Source organism: Polyergus mexicanus, unplaced genomic scaffold (assembly GCF_030449975.1).
Source record: "Polyergus mexicanus isolate NDT 795.1 unplaced genomic scaffold, iyPolMexi1.0 SCAF_8, whole genome shotgun sequence".
In the NCBI taxonomy this organism is placed as follows: Eukaryota; Metazoa; Arthropoda; class Insecta; order Hymenoptera; family Formicidae; genus Polyergus; species Polyergus mexicanus.
Genome location: NW_027223328.1, coordinates 1,907,694 through 1,923,616, shown reverse-complemented (window position 1 = coordinate 1,923,616; position 15,923 = coordinate 1,907,694). Strand labels below are relative to the sequence as shown.

The window sequence follows — 15,923 nt, the reverse complement described above, 5'->3', positions numbered from 1 at the left end:
CAGCAGAGTAAAAGCGTATGCTTTTATACTTCACGTAGTTACAAAACGAGTTTATCGAGCTAGATTAAAAGTACAGAGATATTAGTTAAATTCTATATATCTCATTTACATAAGATGATCTACGTGATAGATATGTCCAATAATTAAAGAAGAAATAATAACTATATTTTGTGATCTGTTTAATTGTGATAATTAAACCTAGTTTATTTAGAATTTCTACTTTACTAATTAAAGATAATACAATTATACACTTGATTTTCCTTATTCATAAAAAATAGATTTTAAATTTGCCAGGATTTGAATAGATTTTATTTTAGCCATCATATAAAAACACATATTAATTTACATTAATTTCTTTTGTATAGATATTAGCATATGAATATAATGTGATACACTCTTAATTTAATGGTCGTAAAAAATTGTGTGTACTTATTCAAAAAATTATTTTAGATATAGAAATATTATCATTTATTAAAATATTTTATACACTTGTTAGAATATAACTTTCAAAAAGAAAAAAACTTTCTTCCTCTCTTCTCTTGGCTATTTCTTGTATTTCGGTATTTTTCTAAAGAAATTTTTTCTCGCGTATGTATATCGTATCTGAACAATTTTAAAAATTATTGATTCAAATGTGAAACATGAAATTCAATTCTCTACGCCATCAACTAGAGAAATATACGATGCCATTTCTTCGAACATTTATCTATTTTTAAATGCACGTGAAATATGTCGGAACTTATTCCGAAAACGATACTCCTGTTTCGAAACTGAAGTGTCACGATGGAAACAATGTGTATTTTAGGAATACATCTACATTTTCTTGAGGTTCTCACGGGAGAATATTCGTGACGTAGCTGTTTCTCAAGAAACCAATATCCTATAAGTTCGTAAAAATCATCGAGTGTCACTAACCTCAAGAATAGAATATCGAAGCGTATTTTATATATAAACATGCGGCATAATATATGCACTCTATATTAGATCGTACAATATTTAAAAGTTTCAACGCAATGCCCAGATCCATTAAAGAGACATCTATTTCTCTTAATTATATATATGTAGTTATATATTAAATAATTTAGATAAAATTAATAATTTGTTAAAAAAGAAGCCAGATAAACCGTCAAATGCAATGATCTCGCAAAATAATATCGTCTGTGCATCTTTCTAATGTAACACTACTAAAAAAAAAAAAAAAAAATTTCTTTTCTTTCTCTTTGTCAATTAAATATTACGATTACGGTTATTGCTGGCCACGCTTCTGGTTTTCTGTACCAAAACGATTGACCTCGCTTCTGCAGCCGCTTTTAAAATAAACTCCTTAATTTCTTTTATAGAAAAAGAATGGAATAGAGCCCCGGGACTCTTCTTGCACGCTCGATACGGCAGGTCAAAGAGAAGACCTGCTTGTCCCCTTAATGAAAGGTCTTCCTCTGGTCTCTGCCTCTTTGCGACAGCGCTATTGTGATTATGGGTACCTTGGTTCTATCGGCTTGCCAGCGCAATTATAGGAACGTAAAGACTATTACGCATACGAGAAAAAAGTGAGTGAAACAAGACGCAGAGAGAGAGAGAGAGAGAGAGAGAGAGAGAGAGAGAGAGAGAGAGAGAACAGAATGATCGTGCACGAATTACACATCGCAACATAATTGCGGCTCGTGGTAACCGCGCTACATATGTATATATACACACATACATATATACCTGTCTGCATAGGAACGACGCGATAGATATATCGTTCGAGTATATGTGGCGTGTGCTTCATGCAAATATTACAAAGCAGCGGTGTGAAAACCGCACGTTTATTTTTAGCTGTAATGCAAAATCCCATGTTTGATCCGCGAAATGCAAATATTCTATGCGACTAACTAGCTGGATTGCTTCCGCAAGCAACAATCTAAACATTGACAGAAAAATATTTAATATTTTCCTATTTTAATGCGCTTTTAGGAAAATCACGTATGAATCCTCTCGTAAAGATGTTACGTTTCAGCTTTTGTCAACGTATTTATTTTCCGATCCTAAATCGGTAGAAAAAAAGATACCGACTAAAATGTTATCAAATAAAACAGATATTTTATATTCGAAGCTTTTCCATTTCTCGCGCAGTAAACCCATGATAATATTATGATGATAAAGTTAACTCTTTGCATTTCGTCCGTTGACGTTATAGAATTTTAAAATAAACATATACATACTTTTAGACTGCATTTCATGAGATAACTAAAAATAAATTAAATCAGATCGGCTTGTTAAAAAAATACATTGTTTTACCATTAAAAACTTTGTTATATTAAATTACCGTTATGATACTGTTGAAGCTTTTTTGTAATTAATGTATCATTACACACATTAATGTAAAGATAAAATAATAGTTAAATAATTCAAATAAGTAAGCAAAATTATAAGAATAAAATGAGGGAGAATTAAAATTTAACAGCAAAATCATTATCCGACAAATTAAAAAAAAAAAGTAAAGAAACAAGAAGGAATTGATCTAAATAAAAGATAAAATCGAGCATCGCGCCATAAATTTTTTGACCGGATAAAGCTCGAGATCTCTAGAGAGTCTCGTGCGTGTGTACTCTCGGAATTAGAAGCCCGGTGAGATCCCGCGAGGTTTAAGAGAAACGCTATTACGTTATTTATCAAGAGATAGTCGCCTCCAGAATTCAAATGTGCAAATTCCTTCGTTACATGTATTTGAGAACTTTTGTATGGGATTTCTGATAGCAGCTATACATCAAGTACTTAACGCGCAGATAATACAAAAAAGATATATTCTTTTCATGTTTTAGGGACTTATTTTAAATAAAATTTAAAGTAAAATAATAATATAAGAAATATAGTAATAATAATTTGTGTTAAAGAGAGACCGAATATTATTATGCGTTAAGCTGCAATGACAAATATAAAACGCGATTATAAAATTTAAATGACAAATTTTCGCGTTAATCTTTATTAAATTAAATGTAAGTAGTGATTGTGCCATTCTATAAATGTAATAAATAAAAAATATTACATTTCATATATTTTCAACATATTAAAAAAAAAAAAAAAAATCATACATAGAATTTTAAGAGAACATGTACAAACTAATCGGTTAACAAGTAATTCTTTTTTGATATGTGTCTTTTATATTCACGCTGGTCTCAAATTTGACTTTAATATAGTGAAAGAATTAGATCAGGTTGTGCCGAAAAGGCCATATCCCCATTTTTTTTTCGAAAATTTGATTTTCTGTCATCATTCAACACAGAATCAATTTGTGTCGCACGTTTTATGTGACAAGGCCATCTCTAACAACGTAGCATACGGTTCATACAGCTATCCAATTATCCTCGTTCTGTTCTCAAAAGTGTCACTTTATCATTTGTTTTATCATTTTATCGTCAAAATTTACTTTTATGAAAGAATATATTGCTTTAAATCTTTCATTCGCAAAATAAAATAAAGCGAAACATAGAATAAAAAAAGTATTATAAGGATGTTTAGACTAGCATAAAAATGATATCTACGAAATATATAAAATAACGTAAACGAGTAGAACAATATCTTTTTATTAGAATATCCTAATAAAATCGTTTTAGTGTATTGTAGAATGGAGATATAAAAGGGAGAAGTTTGAAGTCCAGCGGAAAACGAACCAATCGAGTGTCCTGATGATACCGAAAAGATGGATGGATGGATGGACGAATGAAAAGATGAGAGGACCGTCGGATATCCGTGGAAATTCAGGAAATGACGAAACGCACAGTCTCATATAACGGTCGTTTACGTTCGTATTTCACGCAGCGGCGAATTCGTAGATGGGCTACTATTGTGGAATGGATATTCTATATCGTATAAAAATGGAAGATACTAAAGATCACGGACCATTGTGTCGTCGAAATTTCACACCGGCAAGAATCTAGCGCAATATGCGATGGTGTATTCAATTTCGTCCGCACCCGAACTCGGTGAAACTGAAAAAAATACAATATTATTGAAAAATAATAATAAAGAGGAACCGATAATAAAATATCGTTGGATAAGATTCGAAATAAATTCACAAGTACATTAATTACATTAAATCATTAGGGGCAAAATGCAAATATTTATAAAAATTAATAAGCAATGAAATGCATATATGAATATAACAATGTAGAAAAACTGAATATTCATTATTTTTATTTTTGTCTGACAATAAATAATATATATTTGATTTAAATCTTTTCGCGCGCGTTGGCTCAATTACGACAGACGGCGAAATAAATTATCACGAGCTATGTATTTTTGGTCGATACACGCCGAATTGGCCAAGTTTCTACGTCGGTTCGATGCATCTCGTACATCGATTTGTAACGCCGATATAATCTTGCGAAAACGAAAGTGGCCGTCGATCTCGTATCGGTTTGCGGTCGAGAGCCATTGGGAGAACCGCAGTGCCACCCGCGTGGCCGATCAGCGGGCAGAGCAGGCTCCTTTGAAGACCAAATGTGAGACGAAGAGAATAGAGATGTAGAGTGGTTGCGGCGGGAATAGAGACAGAAACGGTAGAGTAGAGGAGAAGAGACAGAGAGATAAGAGTGAGAGAAAGACGGGACAGGGGACTCCTCTTCGAACCGAGAAGAGGAGTACGGCGTATTTTATGGGTTCTCTCAAACCACATTGTCGTTTTATTTCCCATTATTTAAGTGCCAAGGCAGGTTAACAAAAACCAGTCGCGGTGCCACCACATTATTCCCGGCGTCCGCGAAGCACGATGCGTCTAATGAGTTTCTCGGCGGTGCCGTGCCCGTCATCTTCGCCGACTCCGTCGTTTTCGTCGTCGTCGTCGTCGCCGTCGCCGACGTTCCTTTCAACGACCAATAATGCGATTACCTCGTTCCTCGGTAGAAATTGCTTGAAATTTCCTTCTCTAGCTCTTTTCTCTGCTTGGCTCTCTGACCAAACGATAATTTACCCATTAAACCATATCAAGAATTAGCTTGATAAATATTTAATCTCACTGGCAAATCGTAAATATAATATATACTCATTTCGATATCACTCTGATCACTAAGCTTTTAACATAATTTTATTAATATTAAATTGATTAAACGATTGCATATGATGCGTTTTTTTTTTTTTTTTTTTCAATCTCATCCCGCGAAGAATTTTTGTAAAGTAGAGAGAACTTTATTTTTTTATTTTTTTTTTATAAAGTTTAAAAAATAAGATTTTTAAAAATCTCTCGCATCGCTTTTATGTGTATTAAGAATGTTTCAACATATTGAACATGGTTTTTGACACAACGATTCTATGATATATGTATAACTGATACGTGATAGATAAGACGATATAACCGTGTGTATTAATACATCTTGTACATATATATATGTAATGTGTTTCTCTCTCTCCTTCTCTTTCAAATTTTATATTTTTTTCTTTCTGACATTTATTCTACATATGTTCTACTGCATAATTCCATATTCCCATAGTAAAATCCCCTTTATCGTCTCACGATCCTTTCATGAACCGTAAGCTTTTGACCGATTGCACGTTCTGCAATTCACTAATTACCCGATCGTTATAACAACCTCTTTACACTAAACTGACGCGTAATAACGCGAATCGGGATATATTAGTCCGATTAGAAGCACTACTAATTATAGTTAACGCACTGGCTTCTGTCATATCGTTAATTAAATAATTCCTATATATGCCGCATGTATCTTTCGTTATTCCTCTATCTGCGAATATAATTAACTCTCTACAATTCATCTATTTTATCTTCTTCCCTTCTATTTTTAATATAATAATTTAGAGTCATATATTCGGTTTCTTTTCATCTAGCGATAAAAATTTAAAGTTGAATATTTCTCCTAAATAAATTTAAGGAATATAAAGATAAAAAGTGAAAAATGGATGAAAGAAATGCAAAAAGTGTAAGATTTTATATCTGAGAATGATATATTCGAATTTTGAAATATGTTGAGACGAAGTATCGCGAATAATGCGTGTTAAACGATACTGTCCTCGTCGATGAAAATTCCGATCTTTCAGCGAACGCCGTTTCGAATCGCCGGTTCGCGATACGCCGGCGATGAGATCCAGAATCGTGTGTCGTTAGCCCTTGGCGAGTCCCGTTATTAGGATGGCATGCGGGCAGACCAGCCGGTCCATCCGGCGTGAAGAGGCCCGCGAGTAGGCAAACGGACCGGGCGGAAGAAACAGCAACGGCAGAATCAGCAACAGCAGCAGCAGCAGCGGCAGCTGCTGCAGCGGATAACCGAATGATGCTGACATTGATGCATGACGTAGAAATTAAAGGAAGACACGATGAACGGCGAAGCGACCGCTCGGCGCGAGTGAAAATGCCGACAATAAAGCGAAACTGAAGAGCCCGCGTTCGAGTGGGAGAGACAGCATCGGCGCAATAATCCGCGTAACGAACCGGTCATGCTTTTTCGACAGCTCATCGTTTTTCGAGAACCCTAAGAGCCGCGGCTAGATTCGCCCCCTTCCTCGCGAAGCCCTCTCGACTGAGCGCCACTCCCGTTTTTCTCGCGCGAGATCGTGCAAATAAAAGAGTACAACAGGCCGGCGGCTCTCGCGAACGAAATAAACTAGATTGCACACAAGTTACGTAATATCTGATACCCGAAGGCGTATTCGAAAAAATATGATGTAGCTGCATTTACGGCCGGTGCTCTTTAATTAAAGCTCGTTTCAGGCGTGAAAACTGGTTTAACGCCTCAGCTGAGCGAGAAATTTATATTATTTCGTAGCTCGATTAATTTTTCAACTACGTGAATATCGAGTTAAATTCAAAATTTTATCTTTCTATATATCCTGCGTGTACGTAGTAATATGTTCAATTTTGCAGTACGCACATAATGCTGGCAATAATAAATTAATTTGTTTCTATGAAATTTACACGAATTATGGTCTCGATTAAAAACAGTAAATCTGTTACCAATGTCAAAAGGTTTTTCTACAGAAAAATTTATCTTTTTCTAATTAATCTTTTCTCTCTCTCAAATTTAAATTTATACACGAAAACTACTATTACTATATTATTATTAATAATTTATAAATTAATTATTATATTATATATAATGAAAAAGATATCATATATATTCAATATGCAATATTAACAACAATTTTAAATTGCAATATTTCAGTTAAATACCAAAATCGAGCTACGTATAAAATATTAACTGCTAAGAAATCATACACGAGGGATTTCTGCTGCTTCTGAAATCGTAATAGCGATTTCTAAACGGAATTAAAAACGAACAATGAGAATATATGCTCGACAATAATCCTACGAATTCCACCTCTTGACCGTAGCAATCGCTGCACCATACGATTACATATAGCCAGCGATTCTTCTATTCAAGTCAAGCGTGTCGAATAACGTCGTATAATAGATTTCACTCGATTGACTCTGTGCAAACGATCATTTTCCTGCACTTTCGCAAACATTATACAGAAACATTGCAACTTTTATCCGCATGATCCGCATATATGTATTCTAATTTCAATCAATATTATTGTAAGTTATCACAATGATGTGTGTATATATTTTAAAATAGAAGCTTACATTTTGCAAATTCCTGGACGTATATTTTATTTTTGGAATACCTTATAATTTTTAGTAATTTTCATAATAAAAATTACAAATTATCAAAAATTTATTAATATAAAATAATATTATTGCTTGATAAATACATCTCTTTTGATATTTGAAAAACAAAATACTGCAAAGATCTTGATATCATTGTACACGACATATCAGAAACTGTTGTAAAATTCAAGAATCTCGCAAATGCATACGAAGGTAATTTCCCTTGCGAAATACTGCGCGAAAGTCTAGGAACCTTCCGCAGAAGTTAAGCGTTGTAAGGAATACAGTTTGAAAGACTCTGTTTAGAATTATCATCTAAAACAGCACACACAATAGAAAGAGAGAGAAAGAGATAGAAAAAAGAGATTGCATTAATAATAAATAAATCACAATAGACTAACTGTTAAATAAATAACAATCAGAAATTACGCGATATATATTATCTAATTAAAAAATGGAACGATAAAGAAATATACTTTTTGATATAAATATATTTTAATATAAAAAATTTCAAAATTAAAATATTTTTTCAAATAAATAATATAATAATAAATATTTATTTGTCATTTTATCCCAACAATAACGTTTTTATGTAACTTATGAATTCATTTACATATATAATTACGTGTTATTGCATTCCACATATGTACATAATATACTTATTAATATTTATTAAGCTTATTTTAGTACCAAAAATTTGCATAATACTATTAATATCTTTTTTCTAACAAAAACGTATTTATTCTTGTTCATCAAGAGCTAATTATTTAGCAAGATAACGAGTTACATAGCAATCTTGCTGCAATTCATGCGAGATGCATAATCTCACACAAGATAATAATAAATACGCGAATTATACGAACGAATGATTCTTCTAGCAAAAGAGCCCGCGTATGTCTAGCAGTATTAACTGTTCCCAATCAAATATACATTAAGCGCAATGCCCTTTGTACGTTAAATCATGAATATTAATTAAACGTTCCGAGATTATGCGATTCGTGACAGATGAGATTTTGATCGTCAGAAGAAATGACGACAGATTCATGCGCACATAAAGCGACAAATTATAAAATATGAAACATTCCATCACGGCCAACTCTTATTTCACATTCACGGTTATTTCCTTGAAATAACGATAACTATAAAATTTCTCATTCTTCGAGAAAACAAAAAGAGAGAGAGACAGTAGTGTGGACAATTAGACCGAACTTCGTTAAATTAGATATGTAAACTTCTCATAAGTCACTCGAATATAAAACACGACACATGCTTTTAATTTTTTTCGCTAACTTGCGTAACAACTTTATCTAACTTTTGATTAAAAAATCGTTGTACAAAAGAAACTGTGATTTACTTTTGAAGCAGAAAGAAGAATGTATGTATTTCTCTCTTTTTCCCTCTATTCGTTTATATAAAAATGTCATTTTATTATTTTTCATATTTCAGATAATATAAATGAATATATTTTCGATTTTAACATATAAAAAAAATTTGATTAAAAAAACATATTATCCAAAACATTTTAAATAATTGTTATATTACTCACCAATATTTCAAAATAAAATCACCACTTTGAAAAACTGATACTCACCTGAAACAAAAGAGAGAGAGAGAAAAATTAACACACCCACATATATATAATAAAAATATAATTTATAAAATTATTCGAAATCGCAATCTAAGTACTGGAAAGTAGTATCTGTACAATTCCTAAAATACAATATATTTATTATATATAAAAATTAACTCATTTTTTTTTTTTATGTAGCAAATGCACATAACGTATAAAATAAAAAATTTGCAAGCAATAAAAATGTAATAAAAATACACATGATAATGTGTAAACAAAACTCCTTTTTTATAACGGGTTAAATGTGAAACATTGCCACGAACGATGAAAGTAGATATGGTACAATGAAAACTTTCCGAAAACTTCATTGTTCCAAGTATATATAATATCAAGCATATGCCGCAAACATGCTAACTTTCTTATGTTTGCCAAAGTTGATAATAGACATTTTAATTAATAACATAATAATTATTGCGAATTTAGCAAAATGGTATAGGACCTTTCGCTTCAGGTTGACCCGATCTATCTCCACTTTTCGTTTGGCTACTTACATGTCAGACACCCTGTATATATATATATATATATATTTATATATCGATTTCGAGAATCTATAATGTCGCTGTTCTTTACATTTAAAAAAAAAATATGTTACATATTGTAGTGACATGATGTCTCAAGTTGTAGTTCTTACGAATTAACGCAACAATAAATATAACAGGCCTACATTAATAGATATTGCGATTAATTGCGCTACGCTATCCTGTTTATTCTGTAGCGGCGCACTGTGTGTTACACGTCTCATTACGTGGAGGGTTACGACACGGCTGTGTGTGGCCGAGGAAGCGTGGGTTATTCAAATTTCCCCTGAACGCGTAATTATACGCACGTTTGCTACGCGAGCGGTTACTACATACGACCAACGTCTACGAACTGCAAGTAACATGTGTCGTAACAAACATGTCTCACGTAATACGCAGCAAAGTGCTCGTCCGTTCCTCTCAGTTATTCACGCAACCAATTGCAATCGATTTGCGATTATAGCCAATGTAATAGGTAAGCATCCGATATTACGCGAAAGTTTTGCATCGGTTATTTGAAAGCATATATTGTATATGAGAATAATTTTAGCAACTGTAATTTGGTACAAATATATTTACAATAAATTATGTATTAGATTATAACGAGGTAAAATTGTTCAGTCATGTCTCGTTTGCGTTAAAATTTAATATTAACTTCTTCCGATCCAATTGTATCCTAAAATAAAAATATATAAATGTATTTATTAAAAATTCTCTCATATTGTATATTCCTATTAAATTTCATATAAATCTACTAACGCAGATGTAATATATCCATATACTAACTTCAATCAAATGTTATTCATAACAACAAGTCGTCCATTTCAGAAACCATATATCATTGAACCACAGATAAATTTTGTATTATTAGCGGTATGCGTGAGAAAGCAATACATTAAATCATACACCATACGCCTCCGTTGCGAATTTCATACCGAATTTACAATAATGATAGAAATTGTATGTAATATTTGATAATATTCAACTATATCGAGGAAAGTTAGTCATCGCGATATTAATAATTAATCTAAATGTTTTTTTTATTTTGATTTCTTTATAATGCATATTTTTCTAGACATCTAGCTATCTATCAATTTTCTAAAAAAAAATATAGAGGAAAAAAATTTTCAACAAATTATACGATTTTTCTTGCTGTATTTATTGAATAATAATTATTCAAATAATTGTTATAGTTATTAAAACTATGTTACAATTTATCTATCAAATTTATATACCAAACATAGGCACTCGCAATATTGTCATAATTATTCGCAAGTTCAAACATCACGATCCACAAGCAACGGATGTTACAAATCTAGAACGGCCCGCTTCAAGATCCGCATACCGGGAATCTATGGACAGAATCCGCGAAACCGCGACAAAATCCTTCTATAAAATCCTGCTTGAATTATTCACGGGATCTATCCTCGCGAAGCACCGGAGCTTGCATGTCGATAGCATCGCCTTGACAATGTCAATTGCCGAATAAGACACGATTGAAATAGTGCAACTGTTCGAAAAGAGACATGTACATGCGAAAGTTATCAAAAATGTACAATATATCGAACTCTGTGCAAATAAAAGAAAAACAAATCTGGCATGGAATAGATTAGTCCTTTTCGACAGATTTTTCGCCACAAATGTGTTACGATTTTAAAATTTCAGAAATATACAAATCATCTCACAATGCCAGTCTTATATTTTAATATATTCGCGATAATATTGTAAATAATATTTTTTCAATTCGTTAAAAAAATTACAAACACAATTTATGATAATTCGCAACTAAAATTTTTGCAAAGCGATTAATTAAAAATTAATAAACTTGATATAATCTGCAAAAATGCAAAATATGTTTTATGTTTAGCATCGGCTTTATGAAAATAACTAATTAGAAGCTGCATCAGATAAACCGCTTACAATTAGAGAAAAAAAGAAGAGAAGCAAATGACATAGGTATCTTAAAACATTAGAATATACTTTTTAGATTTTTTTAGATTACATTTTCATTATAGGAAAATATTCTCTATTTTTTTATAATTATATATGTATGTATAAATGTTTAAACTTGTTACTTTAAATTTTAAAACAAAAAATATATAAAACTGAGCACACATATAAGAATTATACTTTTTTAAATATATTTCGGTAATTATCGTAAAAGCAAAGATATAATAAAAAATAAATGCATTATAAAAAATCTGCATAGATGCTTTTATAAACAGTTATATTTATATATGCATTGTTCGAATAACAAATAACAATAATTCTCCGGATTATTGCAATGATTATGATCATCGGATTATGAACGCTAAATTTTTTTTACACTAATAACGAAATTTTGATTAACATAGTGATTTTTAAATCACGATTTTACTGCATAATCCCTTGTTATTTATCACATAGATATGAAGAAGACCGGTTGCTATGCGCTTTTTCACATGATAATTTCCGTTCGGTATATCAAGGGAATAATAATAGTGACGATGCAACGATAACAGTTAATGTTTTCGTAGCAACGATCGCTGCTCACGATTCTTCACGGTTAATATTTTTAATACAGCGTGCCGAATAAATTTATTTTCGCGTACTTATTTTCACCGATAATAATACCGTCGTATTTAAACGCCTCGTATTTTGCTTCCGGATCCTGTTTCGTCGAAGAGCATCGAGCGAAACACCGGAGAGTTCTTTCGTCCGCGCCATGTTCGAGTTGCGGCGCATCCAGAGTGTTAAAAATAGCGGTATCGCAAAATGGCGATCAGCCACTTATCCTGCTGCCAAGGATCGTGATCGATATCGCCCGGTGAATTCGTGACGCCGGGGATTTCATCCTGTCATCAGAACTTTATGAAGGTTTTACAAAGTCAAGACGCGGCAAAAAGGAAAGAAGGGGTAAAGAAAGGGTCTAAGAGGGTAAGGGGGGAATCGACGGGGTAAGACGGCGAGCCGAGGATAAGACTGGCGGAATAAAAAGAGCTCGGCCAAGTGTATGGACACACGAGAGCCAGATATTACGACGTGCAGGCGCGTGCACGATGTTCCTTTTTACGGGCGCACCCACACGATCCATGTGTCCCCCAGCCCTTCTCCCCGCCCGCAACCACGCGCTTGGTGAACACGTCTCACACGCTCGCTCCGTTCTTCCGGCTCTCGGACGGTCCCTCCCGTCTCGGTTACTTGAACGTTATACGAAGCTTCTTCTATAAAATCGCATTTTTACAGCGGCGCACTCCATTCGTTATGGCCGGTTCCCCTTCACCCCTGACCCATTGGTCGATTACCATCCACATTTTATGGGGACGCCTGCCCGCGTCATCGCATAACAACACATACGAGTTCGACTTTGTACACGCTATTAGATTACAATATATTGGCTCGCGTGTACGTAGATATATATGCATACGAGTACGGGCACTCGTTAAAGAGGGAATCGCGCGCGTCCGCGCTTCATACATCTGATTCGAAGATTTTTACGAGTCGATTTTTTACGCGCGAACTCGCGTGAGTTACGGCGAAATTCTCGTGCACATAGCCATGCAGAAATGGCACGTAAACGTTATTTTACGCGGTAATTAGCGCGATAAATGAAGAGATTCGTTTCCGCGAATTAAACCCATTCATACACGAGATTCGATCGCTTTTAAACGTACCTGCCCGATGGGGCAATGTGTAATTAAAACAGGATGCCACATCTTTTAACTCTTCTTTTTTAGAGTGGATATACGTATATGTACAAATATACATATCGATACAAGATAATTATTAATTTCTCTCTAAAAACTACTCCAGCTTAAGTGCCGCGAATATACACAAGATTATGCATTCTTTTTTTATAGACTTTGATATTTGTAAAAAAAAATTGCTAAATATCGGAAAGATATTTTGCGGGTAAAATAATTATCACTTGTATGATAACACGATCGAAAGTACTCTGCCAGAGACAGCGTATATTTAACGAACGTATACGCGACACTTTGTAGTTTTAAAGACTTATCAAGATGTCTGGAGTGCACATTACTTTAGCGTTTTATAGCGACACATATGCGTATACGTCTTTTGCGGAGAGATACTCGAGACCGCGCAGTCGCTCGCGGATACATCGCGGTGCATCTTTATATCCTTGAGAAAAAGAAGCAAAAGCTACTTTCGCGATTACCGACTTTACTTTCTCGAATGCCTCGCATTACCCGTCTCCTCGAATAGGAGCAAAGAGGCGACGTTGCAAGTGAAAGGAAAGATGCGTGACGACTTAGACATCATAGGGTTGGTTTACGTTAAGACGAGAGCTTAGAGCCCAGTAGAAATCGGGCTTAACCGCGATATAAATAATAATCCCCTCATCTTCCCTCGCGCGCATTTTGCGTCTCCGGGAATAAAACGGAGCAACGGTTGCCACGCGCGAGACATTTCTGAACGTCCGCTGACGGCAAAGCGAAAAATGCCACGTAGGCGAAAATAGAAGCGCCGGTAAATAAAAGCACGATGGGATAAAATGCGCGTCAACTCGGCCACGATGCTAAAGTTCGTCGCCGTTCACGCGAGAAGAGCGAGGCATTTAGGCCAATTCGACCATGAACGCGAACGTTAAGAGAATACGTATAGTATGCGCGAGAAAGAGAGAGAGAGAGAGAGAGAGAGAGAGAGAGAGAGAGAGATCGTGATTGGATCGGAAAGTCCAATTGAGACGCACATACGCATATCATCGTGCGTATTCGGCATCGATTCCCTCTTTCGAAATTTGAACATCGTATATGTTACGAATTTGTTTTTACGGATATTTCATATTGTTGTCCAGAGAAGAATTTGTGCCATTTTATATCTTCGTAATAATAATACAAATGAAAAAATTTATTCATAATAATTTAGCAATTATTCGAATATTTTATCTAAATTTTTATTGACCGTCAAAATTAAATAATGAAATTTTTAATTGTCAGCTGCAAAAACAAATTTCGGCATCTTCGCATATACTACACAGATCCTCAAATTGTTTATTATTATATTAGAGTATCGATACAATATTTTAAAATATTTATTAATACTAATAGCGCGCTGAATCAGTAATGTAACAAATTATAAGGATAGGATTATTACCAACTTAGTTGAAAGTTTCATAATCTCTGCTGAAATTATTTGATATAATTTTAATTAACAGACAGGACTTTCTAATTGAACTCTCTCTTCTATCTTTCTCGTTAACCTTTAAGACCAATTTGCATCGTGCTCATGAATAAATATTATAATGACATTAGACATTGAGCAATCTGGCATTTTCCAAACGAGATTTGAAATTTTATAGGAAAATACAATGCAAAGACTCGTTATACCCTTTTACGAACAATTCCTCCCTTTGGTTAGATGATTATATACGCTACGACTTACCGAACAATGACAATCTACTAATGCATCATCAGGTCGCACGAGTGGAAAATCAATCGTTGAGATCTTCGAAGGGGAATACAGGGGCGGGGCGGGAGAGGGAATAGAAAGAATCGAGCGCTGGCGAGAACGATCGGGTGGTTTGATATTAAATCCTGGTGACTGGCGTGTCCTGGACGAGACGAGAGGAGAGTCCTCGCAACACCAGATGGAACTGACGCGCTGAGTGACGTCAAATTAAAACACGCAGCACTGACGCGACGATTCGACGACACCCCATATAACCTCACATCGTACTCCCTTGCCCCGAGCCCATCCTCTCGACCCTTGCACAGAGCTAGTCTCCTATCTCTTTCTATCCTCTCGCGATTCTCTCCTGTCGTCTCTCGTATCGCGACTGCGTCAAGCAGCGATCGCGATAGTGGATCGGCTCGTTCCGCATAGGCACGGCTATTTCGCATATTACGACGGATGTATAAGTTTTTTTTTTTTTTTAAACATAGTCGCGAAAGCTGTGGCACATTTTACGGAATATCGATAAAGATTCAACGATGCTGTTACGTCGATGAACATTTATGTAGCGCGTAACATACGTCGTGTGAGTGAATAGCGGCGAAGGTGAAGATAAATCATTCTGTCAATAGCTGCGGCTTAATAAAGACAACGGAATGATAGTGACGTGCATAACGCAATTTCTCCGCTATCTGTTGATATCGTTGAAATCGTTTTTTTATTGGCAAAGTTATCGATATATGATTTGTACTTTTTTTTATTTATTCTTTTTATTATATATAAT

At 34.3% G+C, this 15,923-nt stretch overlaps 1 protein-coding gene across 8 annotated transcripts in view; it reads right to left on the bottom strand.

Annotated features, from left to right (window-relative positions):
* The window catches only part of LOC138935722 (SAM and SH3 domain-containing protein 1), a 314,166-nt gene that overhangs the window by 256,407 nt on the left and 41,836 nt on the right, over positions 1-15,923 (bottom strand). The gene's annotated exons all lie outside the window — the stretch shown is intronic.